Genomic DNA, 23952 nt, shown 5'->3' with positions numbered 1-23952 from the left:
GTTCGAATCCCCCACCCACAGAACTTCTAGAAAGACTCGGGCATTAGAAAGTCCTTCCTTTTATTTTTTTAAGGAAACTGAACTTGGACAACCTGCACATTCACCTCAGGCCTGGTCCGGCTCCCCCCTGGGGTCACACAGGACACGCTGCCCGCCACCGCCCACCCCGCCCCGGGCTGGGGCCACTTCCTCACTGTGACCTCGGCGGGCACTTCCTCTCCGTGGCCCTCAAGCCCCGCCCGCGGGCTTCCCCAGGCCCGAGCTGCCCTCCCAGGCAGGGCCAGCGCCCGGGGCCCCTGCGGAGCCTCTGTGCCCAGGGTTGGTTCACTGACTCGGTCCAGAAGGGGACGGTGAGGGACGTTCACTCGCAGAGGGACCGTGAGTTAAAAGTGAGAGTAAAAGGAGGAAGGGGGACGTGGGTGGGGACAGAAGAGGAGCCAGGACCCGGAGGAAAACACGCAGACGATAAGCAGAGTCCCCAGGGTTCACGGTGGGTGGGTGGGTCCCGTGTTGGACGCCAGCCCAGGCTGAGAGCGCGACACAGGTCAGCAGCTCCTGGCTCAAAAAAGCCTCCTCTGCAAAACTGCACGCCCCCTGCTGCAGGGAGCAGGAGGGCGTCCCCCAGGGGCCTGGGCACAGCCATCCACGGAGCTGACCCCTCACAGCCCAGAGTTCCCAGGTGTCCCCGGGGGGACGCCGCACACACCATGACTGAACAAGACGCCTCTCTGTGTACGGGACAGGCCTGGGGGTGCCAGGGGAGGGGGACGCTTCATTTCAGCCTTGACATGCACAGGTAGGCACTGCTGGCTGAGTCTAAAGAAAGTTCTAGAATATCTCAGGGGCAAATGCTCTGACATGGTCACACTCCTCATGGGGTGGGGGACAGGCCTGGGCCAACCCCCGCTGGTCTGTGCCCGGGTGAAGAGAACACACGACCCAGGTGTAGAGTCCCGAGCAGGACCATCCCCGTTGCACCTCGTGTCCCGCCATACTCTCTAGGCATGTCCCCGTGGCTCTCAGTGCCTGGGAGTGTGCAATAAATCACGGTTTCCTGACTCCCAGAGGCCCCTTCCTCTGTCCCTGAAGGGGGCAGGGCTGCCCTGTGTGTTACCCTGTCCACTTCCTAAAGCTGGACCCTCTGCCAACATCCTGCCCTGTGACATTACGCTCCTGTGAGTAGTAGGTACGACTGTGACACCCATTTGACAGATGAGGAAACTGAGGCTCAGAGACCTGCTACCTAAGGTGGCAGTCGTGTGCCAGGAGCTGTCCAGGAGTCAGAGAGGCAGTAGGCTCTGCTCAGAGGGCTCCTCTGGGCACCTCCATCTGCCAGATGCAGACACAGAGCCTCAGCTCACAGATGGAAAGCGTGGCCTCCCAGGGCCCCTGCGGTTTCGGCTCAGGAAGGGACACAGGATGCCCATGTGCCAGGGTCAGCTCTCTCCAGTCCAGGCTCGTGAGCTGTAGACCATGGGGAAAGTGACTTGGCCTCTCTGGGCCTCGGTTTGTCTCGTCTTTACAGATGAGAACCTAGAGCCCGTAGACAAGAGGAAGGAGGCCAAGCTAAAAGAGTCTTTTCCCCAGACTCCCAGGAAGACCCAACGGAGCCACCCCAGTGCAGACAGGGCAGAGCTCCAGGGAAGGCACCCCACCACGGAGGCCCCCAACATCTTGGATGCAGGAGGGGTGCATTTTCTGTTGTATTTGCATGTTTTTAAAAACGTGGGAAGGACGGGCGAGGATTTCCAAAATCCCCAGAGACCAGAGACCTCTGAGCTGAGCATCCAGACAGGAGGGGCCTTGGCTCTGGGATGGAGTTAGTGTCATCCCAGCGACAGATCTGCCCACGTGCTGGTCACAGGAGCCAAGGGATGCTCATCAACGGCTTTGGTGGGCTTTAGGAAGGGTCGAGGGACTGCTTATTTGTTTAGGGGTACAGGACATTGAACGCCGGGGTGCTTCCCCCCTGAGTAACATACCCCCAGCCCTTTTCATTTTTTTATTTAGAGACAGGGTCTCACTGAGTTCTTAGCGCCTTGCTTTTGCTGAGGCTGGCTTTGAACTTGCGATCCTCCTGTCTCAGCCTCCCAAGTCTCTGGGATGACAGGCGAGTGCCACTGGGCAGCGGAATTTTGGGCTTTTACTTAGCCAGTTTCCTGGGGATGGGTACTTAACTTCTTTCTGTCCCTTACTGTTACAATGTTGTAACTAACAATAGTGCATGTGTCACAGCGTTACGATTTACCCCACCATTTTTCGGGAGCATCTTAGAAGAGTCTGGTGTTTTTATTTTATTTTAATTTGTTCTCTATGACAGCAGAATGCACTACAATTCCTATCACACATGTAGAGCACAACTTTTCCATCTCCAGTGCCCTCACCCTTTACAGTGAGCCAAAGGGGCTTCACCCCTGTGTTGGTTGAACGCTGTATTAAACCATCCAGAACCTTCTCCAGGGCCTACACTGTGGATCCCCTGAGCTGGGCCACGCCTGCAGTCAAGGTCTCGTGGGAACCAGAGAACCGTGGTTCTCACCCAGCTGTGGGAGCGGTTCCCGATCCTGACCCTCAGTGTCCACATTTACCAAGGGAGACCACAGCCATGCCCGGGGTGCCGTGGGACCAGGGATCATCCACACGGCGGATGGCCACAGGAGGGTGACGTGCACCCGAGGCCCCTCCTCGACCCCAGGGTGGAGCTGGACTCTCTAGGTTCCCAGAGAGGAGGCCAGTCAGGCTAGAGGACGGAGCAAGTGACAGAGAACATGTGACAGGCCAGCAGGCAGGGGTCACTGTGGTCCCCAGTCCCAGAGCTGGCGCCCGAGCCCTGGAGGAGCCAGATCTGGGGGTGGCTTGGCAGACAGATGACCCGAGCAGCCACCAGCCACCTTTATTTAGTCCTAAACCGAAACAGCGATGGTGTTCCCGGGCACCGGAGAAAGCCGACCCTTCCGCAGACTTGGCCCCAACCTTCCTGGCCCCTCGGGAAAGGATCCAAGGGAATTTTCCACCCGGGGCACTAGAAGAACATGTGCTGGAAGGAGGAAGGGTCCCCACCCACTCCTGGGCAGGAGTCCCATCCCGTCCACCTTCTTCGTGGTACTCATGGTCCTCCTGGCCAGCCTCCCTGCAGGGCCAAGTGGCTGACAAAGGAGCCTTTGTCTCCCTCCTCTCGGTCTCTTCCACCTTCTGCCAAGAGCCCTGACCTGTGACGCCCCTGCTAGTGCTGACTTCAGGGACCCCTTGAAAACGCTGCCTTGCTAAGACCTGGGAACCATCCCTGTGAATCCTTGGGGTCCTCCCAGCCCTCACTTCTCCTCCCAACCACCCTCCATCTCACAGGTGAAGAAACTGAAGCACAGAGGCGTCAAGCAACTTGCCCAGGGTCACACAGCTTAAAAACAGAGAAGACAAGACTTGAACCCAAAGCCATGTTCAATGTGAGATAGTCAAGGGGGCAGGCTCTGAAGCCAGACCACCCAAGTTCAAGTGCCAGTTCTGCGACACCATACCTGTGAGACCTCAGGGTTGCTTGATTTCTATGTCTCCATTTCCCTATCTACCAACAAAGCAGTAATAGTACGTACTTCATGGATATAATAAAGGAGGGAGGTAAACTGGGAGAACGGAGCACAGGACCCATGATAAAGCGTCGGTAAGTTAACTAGTATTATTACTATTATTTTTATGATTATTCTAAGTATGATTATGAATCTTATCCAGTTGCACAAGTGGTACGGTTGTGAAGGAGCTTGAGTTTTTCAAACCCCCATCTCGGAGCTTTCTCCCTGACATGTATGTTGGAGGTATGTGTGATTACATGGTTCTCATCCATAGTTAATAACCTTACTGAGCACTATTACCTGCCAGGTCCCGGCACAGGAACCAGGAACACAAAAATACAGATCCGCTCCCATGACCCCGGGAGCCAGGTGGGGAAGGCAGAGGAGGGATGATCAGGAGAGAGGGATCCCAGGATGCTGGGGGACACGTGGGGGACACTGGGGGACACATGGGCATGGCATCGACTCCAGCTCTGAGTCCGCGAAGGCCGCTTCAAAGAAGGGACACCTGATCGGCAGGTGGTTGTCAGGCTGAGGTCACAGCAGAGCCCAGAAGCTCTGCAGGACCCCATCATATGGCTGGAAAAGACTCTCCTGAGCGGAACTGGGATGGGACATTCTGATGGTGAAAAGCCAGGCAGCTCATGGGGCAGAGGTGGAGGTTCACCAAGAACCTCTCGAAATCCTAAAGAAGAGGCACCCCGGCCTCCCCTGTGCCCAGGAGATGTGCAAGTGACCTGTTGGCAACACCCACATCCTCTAGCTCTGTCACACCCTTTAGCTCCACCCACACCCTCTAGCTCCACCCACTTCTTTTAGCTCCACCTCTCTAGATCCACCCACTTCTTCTAGCTCCACCCACACATTCTAATTCCACCCCTCTAGCTCCACCCACACCCTCTAGCTCTACCTACACCCTCTAGCTCCACCCACATCATCTAGTTCTACCCCTCTAGCTCCACCCACACCCTCTAGCTCCACCTTTCTGGCTCCACCCACATCATCTAGTTACACCCACATCTTCTAGCTCCACCCCTCTACTCCACCCACACCCTCTAGCTCTACCTACACCCTCTAGCTCCACCCACATCATCTAGTTCTACCCCTCTAGCTCCACCCACACCCTCTAGCTCCACCCACACCCTCTAGCTCCACCTTTCTGGCTCCACCCACATCATCTAGTTACACCCACATCTTCTAGCTCCACCCCTCTACTCCACCCACACCCTCTAGCTCCGCCCACACCCTGCTCCTTCATGCATTCTGTAAGGGAGTGGAAGCTGGACCCGAAGCTCCCATGCAATCGCATCCACAGAAACAGTCCAGAAGCCAAAAGCCCCAGCAGAGCTGCCCATCCGCCAGCCCCAGGGGACATTAGAAGCAAGCATGTCATCACAGTCCTCTTTGCTGAGAACCGCCCTCTGCCAAGCAGGAGCTGCCTGTCCCTGACTAACCTGGGGCACAATCCCTCCGGTTCCAGGGCTCCCAGGGGCCAGGCTGAGGCCAGCCTCCACCTGAGGCCACATCTCCGGTTGGCTCCCTCCCTCCCTCCCTGCCGGGGTTTGGAAATGGGGCTTTTCTTCCTCAACTCAAGTTGAAGTTTCTTCCTCACGAGGAGCTGGGAAGATGGGGTGTCTGAAGGAAGTTGGGGTTCTGCCCTCGCAGGGATCCATCCGCGCAGTCACCGGGCAGGGCAGCGAGTTAGCGGGTTGTCTCGGGAGTGTCAACGCCTGGAGGTGAGCGTCGCACCCTCCCTGTCCCTTGCCATGTGATGCCTGCCCCGCCTGGGGACTCTGCCAGCAAGAAAGCAAACAGATGCGGCCCCCTGACCTTGGACCCAACTATGAGCCAAGACAAACCGCTTTTCTTTACAACTTACCCAGACGGTGGGGTGGTATTATTAGTAACAGAAAACGGACTCAGAGCCCCTCCCCCCTTGGGAGCAGAACTAGGCAAGCGAGTCCAAATCGGGGGACACGGGGGTGCCCAAAACTTGATAGTTTTGCCCTCACTCGCCTAAAACCACACAAGGGACCCAGATCAGAGCCCACCACAGGGCTTCTTAGAATCCTCTTTTACTCATTCTTTTCCCCCAGGAGGCTCACCGGGTTCTGGGAGGAAGGCCATCTTGGTGTGCAGGAAATCTGTCCTAGCTGCCCAGCTGCAGACCCAACGGGACAGATGGACTTAGTCAAACAGCAACTTCCCGGAGGATTATGGTTAAAGTCCCTGGGGGTCAAACTCTGGCTCAGCTGCTCATCAGCTGTGTGACCTTGGGCAAGTTCCTCCATCTCTCTGTGCCTTTCCTTGAACACACCATGCAGAGACAAAGAAAAGAAGACCCCATCATCTGTGAACCCCTCCCTCAGACCTGGTAGTCCATGAATTCCCCACCCCAAGTTTTCTTCAAATGAGCCACCCAGACAGGAGGCCAGGGGACAGAGAAGGCACCTTTCCTGGAACTGACCAAAGGGCCACAGTATTTTAGCTCAGATGCACAGGGCGTTTAGGTGCTGGATGCAAAAGATTCCCAGGCTTTTCAATAAAACAAACCAAGTTTATGTCCTCGAAATAATTGTATGTTTTAAAAACAAAGCGCGGGATCTCAGCATCATCTTAGCTCTCCTTTCGGTTTCCCTGAGGTAAACAGGGCTCCTGCGGATGCCCCAGCTCCTGCTCCCTGCAGTGGGAGGGGGCGTCCCTCTGCTGGAGGGGCCCCTTTGTCCAGTCCCTCAATGAGCAAGTGTCACCCAGTAGCCTTGATGTGACAGGTGCGGACCGGGGGCTGCAGGGGCACGATGCAGGTCCCCTTCCAGAGCTGAGGCCGAGCCCATCCCAGCGCCCAGCTGTCACAGGACACCTCCAGGACCCTTCCGCTGGGGACAGGCAGGGTTTGGCCCAACTGCTGGGCTCAGCCTCTGGGAAGCTGCAGCCCGTACTCAATAAAGAGAGAAGAGGAAAAGGAGGAGGAAGGGCCAGGAGGGACAGAGGGGTCACGGGGCGGGAGCACAGGGACAGGACAGGCCAGGCCACCCCTGCTGACCAGCACCGGGCCATGCTCTCCATGCCGTGGCCGGGAGACCCCCCAGGACCCCCAGAGCCCCCTCAGGAACTCAAGGGTCTGGAGATGACCCAGGATTTCTACCTGGCGCCCGAGGGGAGAGACACGCCTTCTGGATGGTTCCAGAACATGTCTCAAGGGTCTGCCTTGGGCCAGGGCTCCTTCTACATTACCACCACCCTGTCCTGATTACTCAGGAGGACGCAGAATACAGCCCTGGTTTCTGGGAACACGCCCCTCAAAAGACAGAGGCAAGCCAGCACAGGGGCACATGCCTGAAATCCCAGCGACTCGAGAGGCTGAGGCAGGAGGATCACAAGTTTGAGGCCAGCCTCAGCAACTTAATGAGGCCCTAAGCAACTAAGCAAGACCCTGTCTCTAAATGAAACATAAAAGGGGCTGGTAAAGCGTCCCTGTGTTGAGCCAAGCAGGCGCATGGCAAATGGCCAGTATCCCAGCTGTTATTAGCCCAATTCCCGGCCCCCAGTTCCAACTTCTTTTCTTTAAACACCTGGCTGTGGCAATCCCCACTTCCCCACCAAGAGAAAGAAAAAGTCACCCCTGCAGCCCCCCACCCTCCCCTGTGACGGGAAGGCATTTCAGTCTCACCTCCAATTTACAGGTGAGGAAAACGAGGCCGTCTCACTAGGACATCAAGGAATCCCCACAAGGAAGAGAGGGATGGCTGACCCTGAGCGTCAGCCTAGAGTGACAGGGACCCAGGCTCCTCATCTGGAGGCCTCATCCTGGGGACCCCGCCTGGGGCCACATTGTTTTAAGCCCCGGGTTCTTGGGCAGGCTCCCTGGTTGACGGAGCTGCTAGGTGCGGGCCCACTGCGGTGGCATTGATTTCTAATTTTTTATTCTTTGGGTACCAGGGATTGAAGCCAGGGGCGCTTAACCTCTGAGCCACGTTCCCCAGCCCTTTTTCATATTTTATTTAGAGACAGGGTCTCACTGAGTTGCTCAGGGCCTCACTATTGCTGAGGCTGGCTTTGAACTTGTGATCCTCCTGCCTCAGCCTCCCAAGGCACTGGGATGACAGGTGTGTGCCCCATGCCTGGCTTACCATTTTTTTTTTTTTTTTTTTTGGTGTGGATGGTTTCATTCAGCCCTCACTTCATAGCTCACGCAGATTCTGCCACCACTTTGAATTTATAAGCGAGGAAACTGAGGCTCAGAGACACCTTCGCAGATCCAAGATCACCCAGCCGGAAATGCGGGCATTTGGGATTCGAACCCAGGTTTGTCCAACTGCAAATCCCCAGGAGTCCCACCAAACAGGAAAAAAGCTCAAGTCATTATCTGACTGATAAAGATGTCACAGGTTGGAGCATGAAGGGCGTCCCCTCTGGCCCTCATTTCCCTGCCCGTCCCTCAGGGCTGTCCCCTCCTTCACACGCTTCCATGGGGGAGGGTAGCGTCCCTTTCATAAACAGTCTGTGGCCATCGGCCCGAGGGTGATGGCCCAGGGACAACCTTGGCAGCAGGAAGTGGCGCTGGGCAGGAGCCCCACCTGGACACAGCTGGTGGCATCTACCTGTCCCTTCAGGAAGATGAAGCAACACAAGGGCTCTGGCAAGCAGAGCCCCAGGCACCTCTGGCCTCCCAGGCACCTGGGACATGTGACCTGCCAGAGCTGGGGCAGGGCCGGAGTGTGGAGTGACCGGGGAGCATAGAGGAGGGCCAGCCCTGGGGACAGGAGGAGGCGCAGGGCCCCGCCTGCCCATCAGACCACAGAGTCCTGCTTCTGATTTCCTTCACACCCTTGGTGTGTCACGGGAGGAGAGGGGACAGTCAAGGAGAGGCCCCTTTAGGCCAGACAGGCCCCGGGGGCCCCAGGAAATGCAAGGCTGGTGACTCATCGTCTCCCTCATCCCTGTCATGGTCTTTGGCCAAGGCAGGAAGAGGAGGGGAGGCACTTGGGACAAATCGAGGACACGGGCATTGTCCACAGCTGGCCCTTCTTCACCTGCGGTGGCTCAAGAGTCCTGGGGGCCCGGTCAGGCCAGCCCCTCCCAAGGAGGCCGTGTTCTATTTGGGAACCCCAACTCCGGCTCAGCAGGCCCTCCCCTGAGCCCCACGACGTCCCTGGGAGGAAGGTCCTTTCCTGGTGGCTCCTTGGCCGTGGGGCAGCTTTCCCAAGGTCAGCCCAGAGAGGGCGGGAACGGGGGCCAGGGGTCAGCCAGCCCAGGGCTGCTGCGTCGGCCGTCCCCCTGCAGAGGAGCCCTGGATTCTTCATGACCCTAACCCGGGCAGCCGAAGAGGCCCTGGTGAGCCAGGTTGTTCTAGAACAGACTGGAAACGACCCGGCTCCCTGAGGACCTGTCCCTACATCGCTGCCCCCAACCCCCCACGGCCTGGAGGCCGCCGGAGCCTCTAATGTCAGCAAGGCTTGACCTGGGTACCGAGGCTGGAGGCCAGCCTCCTCCTGCCAGTCCAGACTCCACAGATCCCCCGGGGCCCACCAGAGAGGCCATCCTGACCCAGCTCCCGTGAAGCCCAAAGCAAAGGCCAAGTGCCCTCCCAGCCTTGGGGCCCACGTCCGTCAGCAAGTCCTTAGAGCGGCAGGACAAAGGACCCACCATCCCAGACATGAAAACCACTGTCCCCCTCAAGCTGGCCCCGGGGGCCAGACAACCCGGGAGACGAAGCCACAGAGCCACACGCCCTCTGTTGACTCGCAACTGCAAACTCAATTAGCTTGGGGTCGTCTGGAATCTTCCATGGCCCCCATGTTGGAGTTCAGCACTGAGTCTGGGAGGGTCAGGGTGCCCTCCAGGAAAACCAAGAGCACCAGCCCTCCCCGAAGCCGCTGGGAGCTCCCAGACCCTGCGGAGTCCCCGCTCCCTCCTGCCAGCCCCTGCCTCCCGCCCCGCCCACAGGACACCCCACACTGTGGTGCCCCCACGTCTCCCTGCTTGCTGCTCTCTCGCCCTGAAATCTCTTTTATTTCCGACCAACTTTCTTCCAGGCACCCCCTTAACCCAGCTCCGATCCCCAAAATCTCCTCCCGTCTGTCCCTGTAGCCCTTGGCAAGCTGAAGGAGCCTCAGTTAGTGCAGACAACAATCAGCCCTGGGTCACAATGGCCCTGTGTGTGTGTGTTCCCTACTGAATGGATGGTGAGTGGAATGGTCAGGGGCGGTCAGGACCCGTGAGCACCGTCCCCCCACTCCCTGACCTGCAAGCCAATCTTCTGAGCAGACAGGACCCCCTCCGTCTGCCTACACGCCATCTCCTACTTAACTGGGGGCTCTCGGGGACAGGGTTCATTCCTCCTGGTATCCCACGCTCCTGGCATATAGTAGGTGCTCAATAAATGAATGGTGTGAATGGAGGCTCTCTTCTCTACATGGTCTCACGCTCCCTTTCTGAGGCTCAGCTGAGAAACGGGAGTGTGCACTAGCTCAGGCGTGGCCACACTTATCTCAGAAGGTCATTGTCACCCCCAGTGGGTATATTATCTTTAAGGACAGACTGTGACATCTCCCAAAACATACCTGTCCTTCCTAGCATGAAGAGGGGGACTCTGCTTCTCCTCCCCTGATTCTAGACTGGACTGGTCACTTTCCAGGATGGACAGAAGTGGCAGAAGCGATACCCAGCTAGTCCCAAGCCTGGGACTCAAGAGGTCAGGTGGCTGCAGATTTGGCAGAGCCCTGAGCACCCAGGTAGAGAGGTGACGGCAGTTCCCACCAGAGAGACGGGGAGGGTGGGGCAGAGGGAGACCTGCACCCTGGACCAGATCCTGTCCAGGTCAACACCGTCCACTTCAACGTCCATTCAAGATTCTTCGGGGACCTGCTGGAAAGGAAGGTTCCAGATTGAGAGGGATCCAATCCACCGTCAGAGAGCAAAGCGAACCCGGTCAGGGACCTGTGGGGGGGCCGCAGCACCATCTGCACCGGGAAGGTGCTCCCTCCTGAGGCGTTTAAACAGGGGACTGGGAGGGACAGTGGGGCCATCAGGAGCAGGACCAGAAGCAGAAACAGATGTTTGGAAAGGGGCGGAAATGGGGCGAACTGAGCCACGCTGAGGTCACAACGGCTCTTGCAGCTGAGGGGACACAGCTAACTCAGAGCCCAAGAAGTCTCTGGGTTGAGCACAGCCTGGCGGGCAGCTGGTACCTGCCACTAGGTGGCCACACATGCTCCACCAGGAGTCCCCAGGCAGCTCGGCTCCTGACATGGGGCAGAAGCCGAAGAGAGGGTCCTCGTGTGCAGAAATCCCCACGCCCGGCACAGCGCCCGCCCTGGAAGCCTGAATGGCCCGGGGCTCATGTGGTCACCCAGAGCCCCGCCCGAGCAGCCGCCAGGTGCTGGAGTCTGGCTCGGTCCTTCTCCTTATCGACCCCCCTGGGAAGCACTTAGTAGCGTTTCACAGCCAAGAGCACACCCCGTGCCGCCGGGAGCTCAGCGGGTAAAGCATCTCAATGATGGACCCCAAGGCTGGGGCCAAGGTCAGGCCTGACCACCATACAGGAGGCCGGCCCCGCCTCTCTGGGTGTTCACACCCGTGTCCATTCTGATGGTCAGTGCTCTGTGGAACCGAGCGAGAGAATGGCCAGCTCAGCTCTCAAAGCCCAAGTCCATAAGGCACATGGGTGCAGATCACAGTAGGAGGTACCCCTGACGGACAGGCAGAAGAAGGCACCCCCTCCCCAAGCCCAGCAAAGATGTCTGCATTCACGGAGCATGCACATGCAGGGCCGGTGCCCAGGTGTGCCCAGGTGTGCCCAGGTGTGCCCGGTGCAGGGCCTGCCCTCCCCCATGCTCACCCCCTCCCATCAGCTCCCTGTCTCTCATCCCTGATTTCCAAGGTGGAGAATCAGTTGTGCTAGTTGTTTCTTGAGCCTCGCTCTCCACCTCCTTGCACAAGTGCTGCCCTCAGCAGGAGGTCACGTGCCTCAGGACAGGATCACAGAACCCAAGTCAGGTCCTGAGAAAGCAGAACTGATTCCACCCCTCCCCCTCTGCCTGAATGGCAGCTGGCGCCTGCTGACTCAACTTCTGGGGCTTCCTTCAATGCCAGAGTATGTGTGAGGCTCAGGAAAGCCAGGTCCACGGTGCCCCCCCTAGGGCCCCAAGGACCTGCTCCAGCCTGGGGACCCAAAGTTGCAAAGCACCAGATGCCCCCAACCCAGACTGGCAAAGACAACTTTCTCACTTTCCTGAGAAGGATGATAATGAAATGCTTTCTTGGAGCCGCCGGTGCGCCCAGGGCTCTGTGAGCGTTAGATCACTCCATCCCTCCACAACCTGGAGGAGGAAGCCGAGGCTGTCAGGAAGTCAGGGGGCTGCATTCTAGAGTGGGCCCCAGAGTCTATGACAGTTCTGGGACCAGGTAAAATGACTGCCCCTTGGTTCCGTCCAGCACTGCAAGAAATTCTACTCTTTCTCAAGAATGCTCATGTCCATTACTCCAAAAACAAATGCTGAGACACCAAAGACAAATGAATCAACTGATTTCCTGACACTGCCTCAAACCTGAGCCCAGAAACAGCACAGAGTAGCTGCCAACCACCAGGCCCTTTCTCTGCATCCCAGGCCGGGCCCAGTGCCTCCCTCTCCGCCGTGGATCTAGAAAGAGCCCTGGAGTGGGAAACAAGAACGCAGATCTTCATCCCACCAAGAGACCTGGGACTGTCACTCCCCTAATCAGAGCCTCACTTCCCTCATTTCTAAAATGGGAACAAACATAACTCCCCCCTGGGACTGCTCAAGGTCCACAAGGGCACGAACCCCACCTTTCTTCATGGGGTTGGCCCTGCAGGGGCCCAACGCACAGTAGGCGTTAGTGAGTGTTTGTTGAGTGAATGAGGAAAAGTCTGTGTTGCAAGCTTCTCCTTCAGGGGCCAAGGGTCAGGAAGCAGGGCTGAGTCACCGAGTTTCCTATGTCACTAAAGTCCTCGTCCTGCTGTGGGCTGTCCACACAGGAAACACTCCCAGACACCCACAGTAGACCCAGCCCAGCCGAGCCCCAGCCTCACCCAGGACCCCAACCTGCCCTCCCACACCGCCCTTTCTTGTTTCTCGTGGCCAGTGGCTGTAATACTGTCACACTGGGCTTCCCCAGGCCAGGACAACCACCCAGCTGCCTCCCAATCAAGAACTTCGGCCTGTTCTGGGAACCCTACAATAATCTTGAGCTTTGGCTGCCCTTGTGCCCAGCCCTGGGGAAGTCCAGCCTGGAAAATCTCTACCCTGACCACATGCACACACACGTCTATGCACGTGAATGTTCCGGTGGAGTAAGATTTTCTGAGTTCGAATCCCAGTTCTTTTATTTAAGAGCTGTGTGACTTTGACAAAGTCCCTTTACCTCTCTGAGCCTTGTTTTCCTCATCTATAAAGAGGCAATGATGATCCTGAATCCTTTCCACGCAAGGTCAGTGAAACAAATGATGGCTATAAAAACTTTCAACTCCATAAATGTAAAGCACTCATTAAAATTGTCATCCTTGGTTTGATGTTTTTTTGTTCCCCCTAGTAGGGAGAGAAAATAGCCATTGTACACGTTCTAGAGAAATTCATGATTAGGGGCCTGAGAATTGCCTCCTTTGCAACTCGATTGGCCACAAGCCTAGCTCTCCCAGGAGCAAAAGGGTGTCTGCTACCCCAGCCCAGGTGTTAGGACGTGAACATGCCATTGCCACTCTCTCATCTGCCAGTCCAAGGAGGTGAGGGGGCCACAAGATGGGTCACTGAATTACCGTGAGGAAGAGGAACACCCTCCATTCAGAAGCACCTGCCCTAAGCCAGGCACAGTGTTATGCACCTGCAGTCCCCACTGCTCAGGCGGCAAGGCAGGAGGATCAAGGGGGAGCCCAGGAGTTTGAGGCAACATAGAAAAAAACCTGTCTCAAAAGGTGGGGTGGGGTAGGAGGGGTGAAGAAAACAAAAAGAAAGAGTAAAACAAGAAACACCTGCCTTATAATAAGCATGTCTTGCTAATGCCATTTATGTGTTTGGGCCTATTTGTTACTGCAGACCACCTTAACTAATACAACCTCCCTATTTATAGATTAAATGATTATGACCAGATGCAGGGAATACCTTGCCTTAGTTCACACAGCAAGTCTAATAAAGGTCTAGAAGCTTGATCTTTAGATCAAGTAAAGGAAGTAGATTTCCAGTTTTCAGCCCACCCCAGAGAGTTAAGTGATTCTTGGAGGTCCTTCAGAAATGAGAGGCGGGTCTAGTGAGCTGCAGCCTGACGTGCTCCATTTTTGTTCCAGAGTAAACTATACCCCTTTTTTTATCTGTTTTCAAGTTGCACCTCCCAGCCAAATTTCATTTGAGAAAAGGCTTCTGCAGCTTAAAATAATTTCAAAGTTCCCCTCGCTGGGGGCTTGCTAACATGATCCAACTCTCTGTGGTGCCATAAGACAAAGTTTCACTTCTTCTCCACCAAGCCTCCCGGCCTCAATTGCTGACACAGAACATTTGACTTCACAGAAACACAAGGGTATTTGCTTAGAAAGGGAAAAAGAAACCCCCATGCCCAGCAAAGAATCCAGGAACCTGGAAAAATGACAAAAAAAAAGATATTCAAGTACTCTGGTTCTCAAGTTTTAGGGTGCTCCCATCTCCCCAGGAGTTGGTCCAAATGCAGACACCAGTGCCTCACCTTCTGAGATTCTGATTTCAAACTCTAAACTCTGAGAAACACCATCAATGATTCTTATCCAGGTGGTCTGGAGATCACAGGGCAAGATGCTCTGAGTCTAGTTCATAGCCTTGCAGAGGCAGCAATGGCTGCACAGGCACAGAGAAGCTCAAAGAGAACAAAATAGGCTTTTGGTTTTCCTGCATGTCAGCAAGAATCTATGAACTAATCATCTATTTTAAAGAGGTTAATAATCTATTGTAAAAAATGTATATATATTTTTTCTTTTTTATTATTTATTTATTTATTTATTTATTTTTGGTACCAGGATATTGAGCTCAAGTGCATCGAAGAACAGAGCCTTTTATTTATTTATTCATTTAGGGACAGGGTCTTGCTCTTGCTTAGGGCCTCACTAAGTTGCTGAATCTGGCTTTGAACTCATGGTTCTCCTGCCTCAGCCTCCTGAGCCTCTGGGATTCCAGGCATGCACCACTGCACCCAGCTTCATTTCTGTTTGGCTCAGATGAATGTTACAGGTCTAAACAGCATGGTAGTATAAAAATGATGGCAAGAAGAATAATGAATACCTGGATTTGTTTGAACAGGATTCAGAATCTATGACATCCTGGTGTTAAATGAAGTAAGAGTTCAGGCAACAAGCGTATTAGTTTCTTGTTGGCTGCTATAACAATAAGTACCACAAACCGAGTGAGCTAAAACAGCACAGATTTGTTAATACTACGTACCTTACTGCATGACAAGCCGCTGCGGGGTGCTGTCCATGTATGGTCCCATTGAATCTTTATAATTATCCTACAAGGTAGCTACTATTCATAGCCCCATTTTATAGATGAGGGAACTGAGGCACCAAGGTAAAGGATAACTTGCTTCTGTCACTCACTTGTCAGGTGGCCAACCAGTTCAAACTGACCCCTGTAGCACAGTGCCTGATGGTGTCTTGTGGAGACAGAGCCTCAGAACCCCCCTCTGGACCTTGGTCTTCTGCTCTGTAAAACAGGTGTGTTCCTGCTACCTTTATTATAAAGCCATGGTGCAGACTCAAGAGGGTCATCTTAATAAAGTGGCTTGCAAACAGACATGTCAGTGAGTAAACACTTTAGTCCAACCCCATTTTTCAGATGGTGAAACTGAGACCTGGTTACTCCTTATTCAATCAATGCTCTTCCATGAACCTATCATGGGTTAAGTTAGTTCTTGCACAAGGGACTGAGGACACAGAGAAAGAAAGTGATACTCAAGGTCTCCAGGAGCTCCCAGGCTACCAGGACAACAGACAAGACAACTGGACTTTCCACCTGAGCCCCAAAAGTTCAAGTTAAACCTTCCTTCTTAAGAAAATGCCAAGCCACCCCCTTCCTGCAGCAGATGCAGCTCAGCATGAAGCCATCCAGAGGAGTCTGTCCTTCCAGAGAGCAAGAGCTACAGAAAAGGTTGCTCTTGAGAAGGAGGCAGGTGTGCAGAAGGGGAAGTTGGGCTTTCCTTAACAGAAAAGAAGGCCAGGCTCTCCTTGGCAGCTTCCTCACCATGTGACCTCAGACCTGTGACCTGGCCTCGGCGAACCAAAAAGTTCCCAGCAAACCAACTTCCATCCAAAAGCAGCTAATAGATCGTTGCAATGTGTTGTCTATTTGTAATTTGGCCCAAAGCTCGTTTTTCGTGGCTCCTCCCATTTAAAATGCACAAGGATGAGGCCCAGGGGGGCTGTGGAATATTTTCAACAGAACACACTGGCACGGGGATCTTATCCTTCATATGCAAAGAACTCCTAAATATCAATAAAAAGAAACAATGTTCCCAGGGGTGGAGAATAGGAACAGAATTGAACAGGATAATCAAAGAAGAGCGAACCATCAACATTAATAAGAAATGCACATAGAAGCATCTGGATAAGAGTCTTAGGTCCTCAGGTCCAAGGGGTGGGTAACTGAGATGTGAGAACCCTGCACCCAGATACAACGCCATAGAGACTGTGAGCTGGCGCCACCCACTAGGACGCAGTTGCACCCCTGGAAAGGGGTCCCTAAGACAAACACAAAAGATGACCCACTGGGGAAAGCGTGGCATCTTCAAAATAATGACAAATCTACCGCAGAGCGCTCAGTGACTTCCTGGGCCCCTTCCCACGCAGCCCTCAAAATGTATGTTGGCAAAAATAGAAATGATCTGCAAGGCAGTTCAGGGTCGGTGGCTAAGGACCCAGCAGGCTTCCCACCCAGATGGTGGGAGATTCTGTGCGGCCACACGTGCATGGGGGTCCCCATCCCTATAGGACGCCGTGTCCCTGCTGTCGTCGGTTGGTCGGTTGGTAAACAGCAGGCGTTACTTTTGAAATCTGAAAATGACCTCAAAACTCTTTGCCTGTAGACAAACACTAAGTTACCAGAAGATCGGAACTGCTGTCTCCGCGGTCCCCTCCCCTGTCCCTCTGGAAGACGTCGAAAAGCCAGCCTGGTACCTTCTCTCGGGGCTCCGTCTTCCCGGGGACTTCCAGGACACTTGTGTCCCTGGCTTCCTCCTCCTGGTCACAGGGCTCCTCGGGTAGTGGCTCTCGGTCCCTTGGCGACCCCCGTGGAGTCCCCCAGAGCGCAGCAGCCCCCACGAGGCTTCCCGGGAGTCCGCGCTCCGTCCGGAGCTGCCTGCTCACCAGGGCTGCTGCCCTGAATGGGACAGGGACAGGGACCGGGACTCAGCCAGAGAAACAGCTGGAGGGAGGAGAGGGAGGAGGGGCAGGAAGCGGGCTGCGAGGGGAGGGCGGGTCGCCAGCTGCGCGAGTGGGGGCCGCGGAGGCCGCCCCTGCCCGCGGGAGCCGTGGGTGGCAGCGAGGACCCGGGCGACCCGCCCCTGGCGCAGCTGGGAGCCCCGCCCACCGTCTGGGCGCAAACCGGGAGCAGATGCGGCCCCGGGCTGCTCCCTGCCAGGGACCCGCTGCTCGGCTGCTTCTGTCCCCACTCAGGGCTTGGGCCTTGGTGCGTGCTGTCCCCCCACCTGGGAACGGCTCCTGCCCCTCTTGGTGGCCGGCACAATCTGGGGACCCCGGAAAGGGAGCGCTGGGAGAAGCCAACTCTGGAGGAACTTTGGAAGTCGCCGGTTCCTCCTGGGACCTGCCACCCAAGCTCCGCCCACGCCCCGCCCCCAAGTCGCCCCTGGGTGTCCTGAGCTTGAGTATATGAGCCGGGGGCCACATCTGGCAAGGCCAGGCCCTGGGCTCCTGTCCAGCTGGGCCCCTGGTCCCGGGGGAGGGATGAGAACATGCAGCCCTGCTGGGGTCCCTCTGAAAAGTCCCCCGGGGCTGCCTGGCCAAGGACCCTCCCTCAGGGGCTTCCAGCCACCCAAAGGCAGGGGTTTGGGGCGCCCTTTGGAACATGGCTGAAAAGTTTGGGGTTTCCTCCCTGGGAGCGAAAGGATGTTTTTGTCTTGTTGTTTGCACTTTTATTTATCAACAGGATTTTGAAATTCAGGGCCTGGCAGGCAGGCTGGGGCCTGGGAGAGGCCAGGGGCGCAGGGAAACCTGTTTATACCCCTGGAATCGCTCTCAGGGGTCAAGATGGAGGATCAGACTTCAGCTTCATGACCACCGTCCGTTGCCGGGATCTGGAGTCCTGGAGATTGGTGTTAAAGGGACTCGAGTTCTTAACATTCTAGAACTAAAGTTTCCTTGACCTCTCTGGTCATCAGATGGCTAGAGGAGGCTCCCAAAGATGCTCTCTGTGACTTGCAGGATCCTCTGCAGCCCACACTGTGCCTTTTTGAACTTTCTTGAAGGCCTAGAACGGAGAGCTCCATTCTGGCTGGACCGCCTGTGTGGCCTTGGGCCACTCACTTAACTTCTCTGGTTCATTCAGCCCTCAAGAGCCATTTCCTGGGCTCCTTCCGTGTGCCAGGCCCAGGCTGGTGAGCAGGACGTCCAGGTCTCACCCTCGGGAGCCTGCCTGCTGGAGACTGCCCACGAGGGATGGGATAGGGTGCTCCCTCATGACCCCTGAAGTACCAGGAAGGATCCCCAGGGCACGTGTCCAGGACCCACAGAAACGAGGAATGGCAGAAGATGTCCCTGTCCTAACCCCCAGATCCTGAGGCTATGCCACCCCCCTAGTGACAGGGAAGGGACTTTGCAGATGTGATTTGGACCTGGAGATGTGGAGGCGAGCTTGGGTCGTCCAGGGGGTGCATTGTGGGAAGGGTCCCTGTGGGAAGGCGGGAGGCCCAACGGGGAGGAGGCCGGGAGAGCCAAGAAGCGCAGTCTGCCCCGGAGCCTCCAAGAGGGACCAGCCTGCTGTCCCCTGGTGATGCCCTGAGTCTCCGTTGGACCTTGGGCCTCCAGAACCATAGGAATCTAACTTTGTGCTGTCTTGGGCCACCAAGTTCATGGGGATCTGTTGAAGCACCCAGAGGGCGCTGAGCTCAGACGCTGGCCTCCGGGGCAGGCAGAGCTGAGTCAGAGCCCCTCCTCCACCTGCTGGCTGTGTGACCTTGTGCAACTTCCTAGCCTCTCTGAATCTCGACGTCTCCTCCCCAAATGGGAGGAATGGAGCTCTCATGGGAGACCAGACCCGGGTGGGGAACTCAGCGCGGGATCTGGCACGAGGCCGAAAGCCGTGAACACTGGGTTTCCTCTCCTCCCCCGTTGGGCATTAGGGAGCCGTTTTTCCCAAATGAGGGAGCAGCCCTTCCTGCAGGCCGAGTGCCAGCAGACTCCAAGTTCACCAGGCAGGAGGGCCCAGCACGGCGGTCCTCAGGCGTCCTCCCACCCAGACAGAAACCCTGTCGGGGACAGGTCTGGGGAGGGGAGGGGAGGGGAGAGAGGGGAAGCGGCTCCCTGGGCTCTGCAAACATCCAGGGGGAGGGAAGCGCAGAGATGTTGGCTCTTGGGAACCCAGGGCGAGGAGGTCCAGGAGGCCAGAGGAGGAGGCTGGCAGCCCTCAACGGTGCAGGAGGCCGCGCCCCAGCCCCGGGCTGTCTTCCAGGCTGGGAAGGGTTAAGACATGGAGGGGCCCTGGGAGGGTGGGGCACGAGGAGCCCCAACTCCGAACCCTCCTGGTGAGGGCGACAGGGGTGGAGAGCAGCCCCAAACCCTCCTCTTGCAAGACAGCTTTCCGGGGGCCTGTGACCACGGGAGGGCCCTGCAGGGGTGTCAGCAGGAAACCTAGACGGGATGGGAGGAGCTCAGGAGATGGCTGGCTGTCTGCCAGCTCTCAGGTGACAGGAACCCCATGTAGCCATGGTCCGGGAAAGCTTTCATTTTCCAGCCAGTGAAAAAGAGGCCCAGAGAGGGTGAGCAACTGCCCAAAGCCACACAGCAAGTTCTGAGCCACTGCTCGATCATGGTAATTCCCAGAGGGCTTCCCAACCCCCACTCCACGCGTGCACACATGCAGGTAAACACACGAGCACACACAGAATCATGCACTTGCATAAGTACATGCACGCACACGTGGACACGCTCATACATGTGCACACACACACGCACTCACCTATACACATAAGCATGCACACTGCCCACGTGCTCACATGTACACACATTTATACTCTCATATATGCGCACACTCACACGCACACACGCACAGAAGCTTCCTGTGCCCCAAACCTGCCCACTTCTCCAGCCACGTGCCCCCTTCTGTTCGGAACCCACCCTCTGCCAAGCTGTTCCTTCTGCAAAGGTGACCCCCCCACCCGGCCACCCTGCACCCAGCCACCTGGAAACCTGTGTCCTTTGAAACCATGCTTGGACGTCCTCTCCTCCAGCCGCCTTCCAGGTGGGCCCCGTGTCCTCCCACCTGCCTGGCAGAGTCCAGCGCCCTCCTGCAGGCCCGTCTGCACGTGGCCACCGTGTCCCTCCTGTTTTTCCACGTGGCCCTGTGCACCTCTGCCTCCCGCCCTGGCTGCTGTCCCTGGCTCCGCGGGGCTGACCCACACTGGAGTATTCCTGACCTGAGCCCCTCCCCAGGGCCAGACACCAAAGCCACTGAATCTTAAGGCAGCCTAGAGGTCAAGGGCATGACCTTAACACACACACACACACACACAACTTCTGAAGTCAGAAAGACCTGAGTTCAAATCCAAGCCTGCCGTTGTCTTGCTGTGTGGATTTGGGCAAATCACCTCCCCTCTCTGGGCTTCCTTTGTCCCTTCTATGAAATGAAGGTCTGTCTCCTCCAGACCTGTGTGTCGCTGGCCTGCGCCTCCTTCTCCTGCCCGCTGACCCCTCTGTCCCAGGGCCTGTCTCTTCTCCCGGCTCCGTCAGGGAAACCCGAGGCCTCCGGTCTCCCATGCCCTCGGGGACTCTTCAGGCCCCCACCCCTGCCCCAGCCCTCGGCCTCCCCCTGACCACCAGCCTCCGTCTTTCTCTATAAAGGCCTCTATTTTCCAGAAGACTCTGTGTGGAACCCCAAACCCTAAGGTGAAAGAAATAAGGCCAGATTGGGTCAGATCTACTGCCCTCAGCACCCTGGCCCCCCAGGGCCCCTGGGGTCACCATCAGAGCACAGGTGAGAAGCCTCCGGTGACCCCTCCACGTCCCCTACCTGGGGGTTGGTGACGAGGAATTCCCTTACAGCCTCCCCCGGAGTCACCGGTGACTTGTGCTGAGCCCCATTGGCTCGGCCTTCCTCCGCCTTCCGTCCCTCCCTCTGTCCGTCCGTCTCCCTGGACTGCGCCCATTTTGCCTATGGGAAGAGGGAGGCCCCGGAGCTGCCCGGGGCCCTGGCCCTGCCTCCACGGCCAGGATCGGGAGCTCAGAACCTGGAGGCCGAAGCTGGTCAAGGACCCGCAGAGACGCGTGAGGCCCGCGGTCACGGGCAGTGGACCCCGGAGGCCCAGGGGGGAGACTGCAGAGTCAGCTGGCCGACCCGATGTCCACGACCCGTGGGTCCAAGCTCTGGGCTCAGGAGCTCGAGGCTCCTCTTAGTTTTCATAAAGACCCATGTTGTGTGGATGATTCCCATCCCTGTTCAGATATTGTTGTAAGACACCCCCATTTGCAGTGGCTCTGTGGGGGGCGCTTGGGGTTTGCTGGTGACGTGGGGGGAGCCCAGTGTGGGGGACCCCAGAGCCTTTGAGGTCCTACTTCAGACAAGCTGCCCCGGCCCCCGCCCACCCCCCACTCACATGGGGCAGGAGATGCCGGTTGTTTCTGTGTATTTTCACAAGGACGTGGTAGGTGCCTTTTCATATGTGGGTCATCAAAATTTTTTGGGTTTTGAAAACACGAGGACTTCGTCATAGCAACGGGGCTGCCTTTCCTATTTTTGAAAAGTGAGCTCCCCACTCCTCCCCTAGGTGCAGAAAGTTTACTTTCCTGCCAGGGATTCTGACTCAGAGGCACACGCAGAGCTCAGGGGCAGGGGCTGGGCCCAGGCCCAGGCTCCCCCCACCCACCATCACTGCAGGGACCCCAGGCCCTGGGCTCCCCATTCCCCCTGCACAGACCTCTACCAAGGTGCACGTCTTCAGAAGAGCCCCAGAGGCACTGCTTCGGGAATTGTGCAGTCCTGTGAATATTACAATATCGCCTGACCAGTCGGGGAAGCCCACCACACCCCCCAGGACCCCCCAGGACCCGGGAACTAAAGGCGTAACCCTGGCAAGTAAGGCCCTCAGGATCCCGACGCAGAGCCCAGCTCTTGTCAGATGATGAATACAACATAATCGTAGCCGGAAGACTTCAAGGTCGCAGATGGGAGGGGTGGAGAGCACGGCGCAGGTTCGAATCCCACCCCAACACTTACTCTGCTGTGTACTTCATAGCTGTGTGGCCTAACACAAGTGGCTTGACCTCTCTGTGCCTCAGTTCCCTTCTGGAAGTAATAATAACAAATGAATTGTGGGGGGATGGCTTGTGTGAACCCCATAAACTTCAGTCTGTTTGGGCTGTAATAACAAAATACTATAAGCTGAGTGGCTTATAACAAGTTATTTCTCATAGTTTTTGGCACTGGGGATTGAATCCCCGGGTGCTTAGCCACTGAGCCCCAGCCCCAGCCCTATTTTGTGTTTTATTTAGAGACAGAGTCTCACTGAGTTGCTTAGGACCTCACTGTTGCTGAGGCTGGCTTTGAACTCAAGGTCCTCTTGCCTCAGCCTCCCGAGCCACTGGGATGACAGGTGTGCGCCACCATGCCTGGCTCATCTTTTTTAATTCATTGAAATATATCAATTCTGAGTTGAGTCGTCTATTGATGGTCTCTAAGGACCACCAATTTATGTGTGCATGCCTCTGTGGGTACAGGGTTTTCTGGGGGAAAGGCTCCAAAGATTTTCAAAGGGGTTTGAGAACTTCAAGTGGTTTTAAGTACAAAACAACCACACACCTGGTTCATGCGTGTGCCTCACATCCCTGGTACTCGGGGCAATCTCGTGGCCCATGTTGAAGACGTGTTGGATAGATAGAGAGATCTGTGACAGACTGAAGCCACCATCTGCCTGACAATCCAAAGATTTTATGAATGTTCAAACCCCACTAATCCAGAATTTGGGCATGATTTGAATGACCCTTTAGTCCAAATTACTTTTGTCACCAGGATGAGACAAACTGAAGAATGGCGCTAAGGAGACCCAGGGTGACTGATGTTGAAGGCGCCCTCCGTCGGCAAGCCCAGAAATGACAGAATGGCTACATAGTGCCTGTGTGTTAAAGTAGATGCCCCAAGGAACTGAGCAAAGATGGTGTTTCCTCATTCCACAGGATTTCTGTCTGACCGCAGAAGGAATAAAACTGCATTTTAGCCAGGTGTGGTGCACATGTCTGTCATCCTAGCAGATGACAGGGAGGCTGAGGCAGGAGGATCGTGAGTTCAAAGTCAGCCTCAGCAAAAGTGAGGCCCTAAGCAACTCAGTGAGACTCTGTCTCTAAATAAAATACAAAATAGGGCTGGGGATGGGGCTCAGGGGTCGAGTGCCCTTGAGATCAATCTCTGGTACTAAAAAAAAAAAAATCTGCATTTTTCAAAAGATGTTCTGGGATTTAAACTATCTATTTCTTCTGCCTACAGATGTCTCTGATCAACCTCAAAATTATTCCCCCCTATAAAGTTGTAGCCAGATCAGTCAGAAACATACACGCACATTTTAAAATTCAGATGTAAAAGTCAGGGAAGAAAGCTGTCTTTTCCAAATGTCGGTAGCAGAGCTGTGTGAATGGGCACCCCCCCACACCACTGGTGGGGTGGACGGGAGCCAGAGGAGGAGCCCAAGCTCAAGTTCTGACTCTTGGGGGCATCTACACCCGGAGCACTTGCAGAACTCCATCCCAAGGAAACCGTGTGACCTGTGCTCACAGATTCATCCACAATCACGTCCTGCCCTGGAACTCTGTCATGTAGATAACACCAGCACCCCACTGCCTGACAGATGGATCCCAGCGAAGAATCCAGAAACAGCACGAACGTCGGTTCAACAAGTCGCGGCTTTCCTACAGGAAACACGGGATCCTACCAAAAAATTATATCTCGAAAATACTCTCAAGACTTCATTAAAAAAAATTTTTTTTTGAATCTCTATGCTTCAAAGGATAACATCCAAAAAGTGCAAAGACGACCCACAGACTTGGGGTGAAATCTTTGCAATTCATACATCTGCTAAGGAAATCGTATCTAGAATAGGCAAAGAACTTTTATAACTCAATAATGAAGAGATAAATAACCAAATAATCCAACTTTAAAATGGGCTAGTGAGCTAAACAGACACTTCTCCAAAG

The 23952-nt window shown here is 55.6% G+C and overlaps 1 protein-coding gene across 2 annotated transcripts in view; it reads right to left on the bottom strand.

Moving 5' to 3' along the window:
* Positions 1–17033, bottom strand: part of Cmklr1 (chemerin chemokine-like receptor 1) — a 37755-nt gene extending 20722 nt beyond the window's left edge. Inside the window, exon 1 of one of the 2 annotated variants that reach the window (XM_046464320.2) lies at positions 16717–17033. The gene's annotated coding sequence lies outside the window, so the exon portion shown is untranslated. Of the gene's footprint in view, positions 1–10129; positions 10831–16716 lie in introns of those variants that run through there. The other variant, XM_046464321.2, reaches the window with a different exon arrangement.
* Between the last annotated feature and the right edge of the window lie 6919 nt (positions 17034–23952).

The sequence above is a fragment of the Marmota monax genome, unplaced genomic scaffold (genome assembly GCF_021218885.2).
Source record: "Marmota monax isolate L192 unplaced genomic scaffold, Marmota_monax_Labrador192_F-V1.1 WCK01_AAM20220418_F8-fsc00269, whole genome shotgun sequence".
Lineage (NCBI taxonomy): Eukaryota > Metazoa > Chordata > Mammalia > Rodentia > Sciuridae > Marmota > Marmota monax.
The sequence above is the reverse complement of the archived record's forward strand: the minus strand, read 5'-3'. Positions and strand labels throughout refer to the sequence as shown.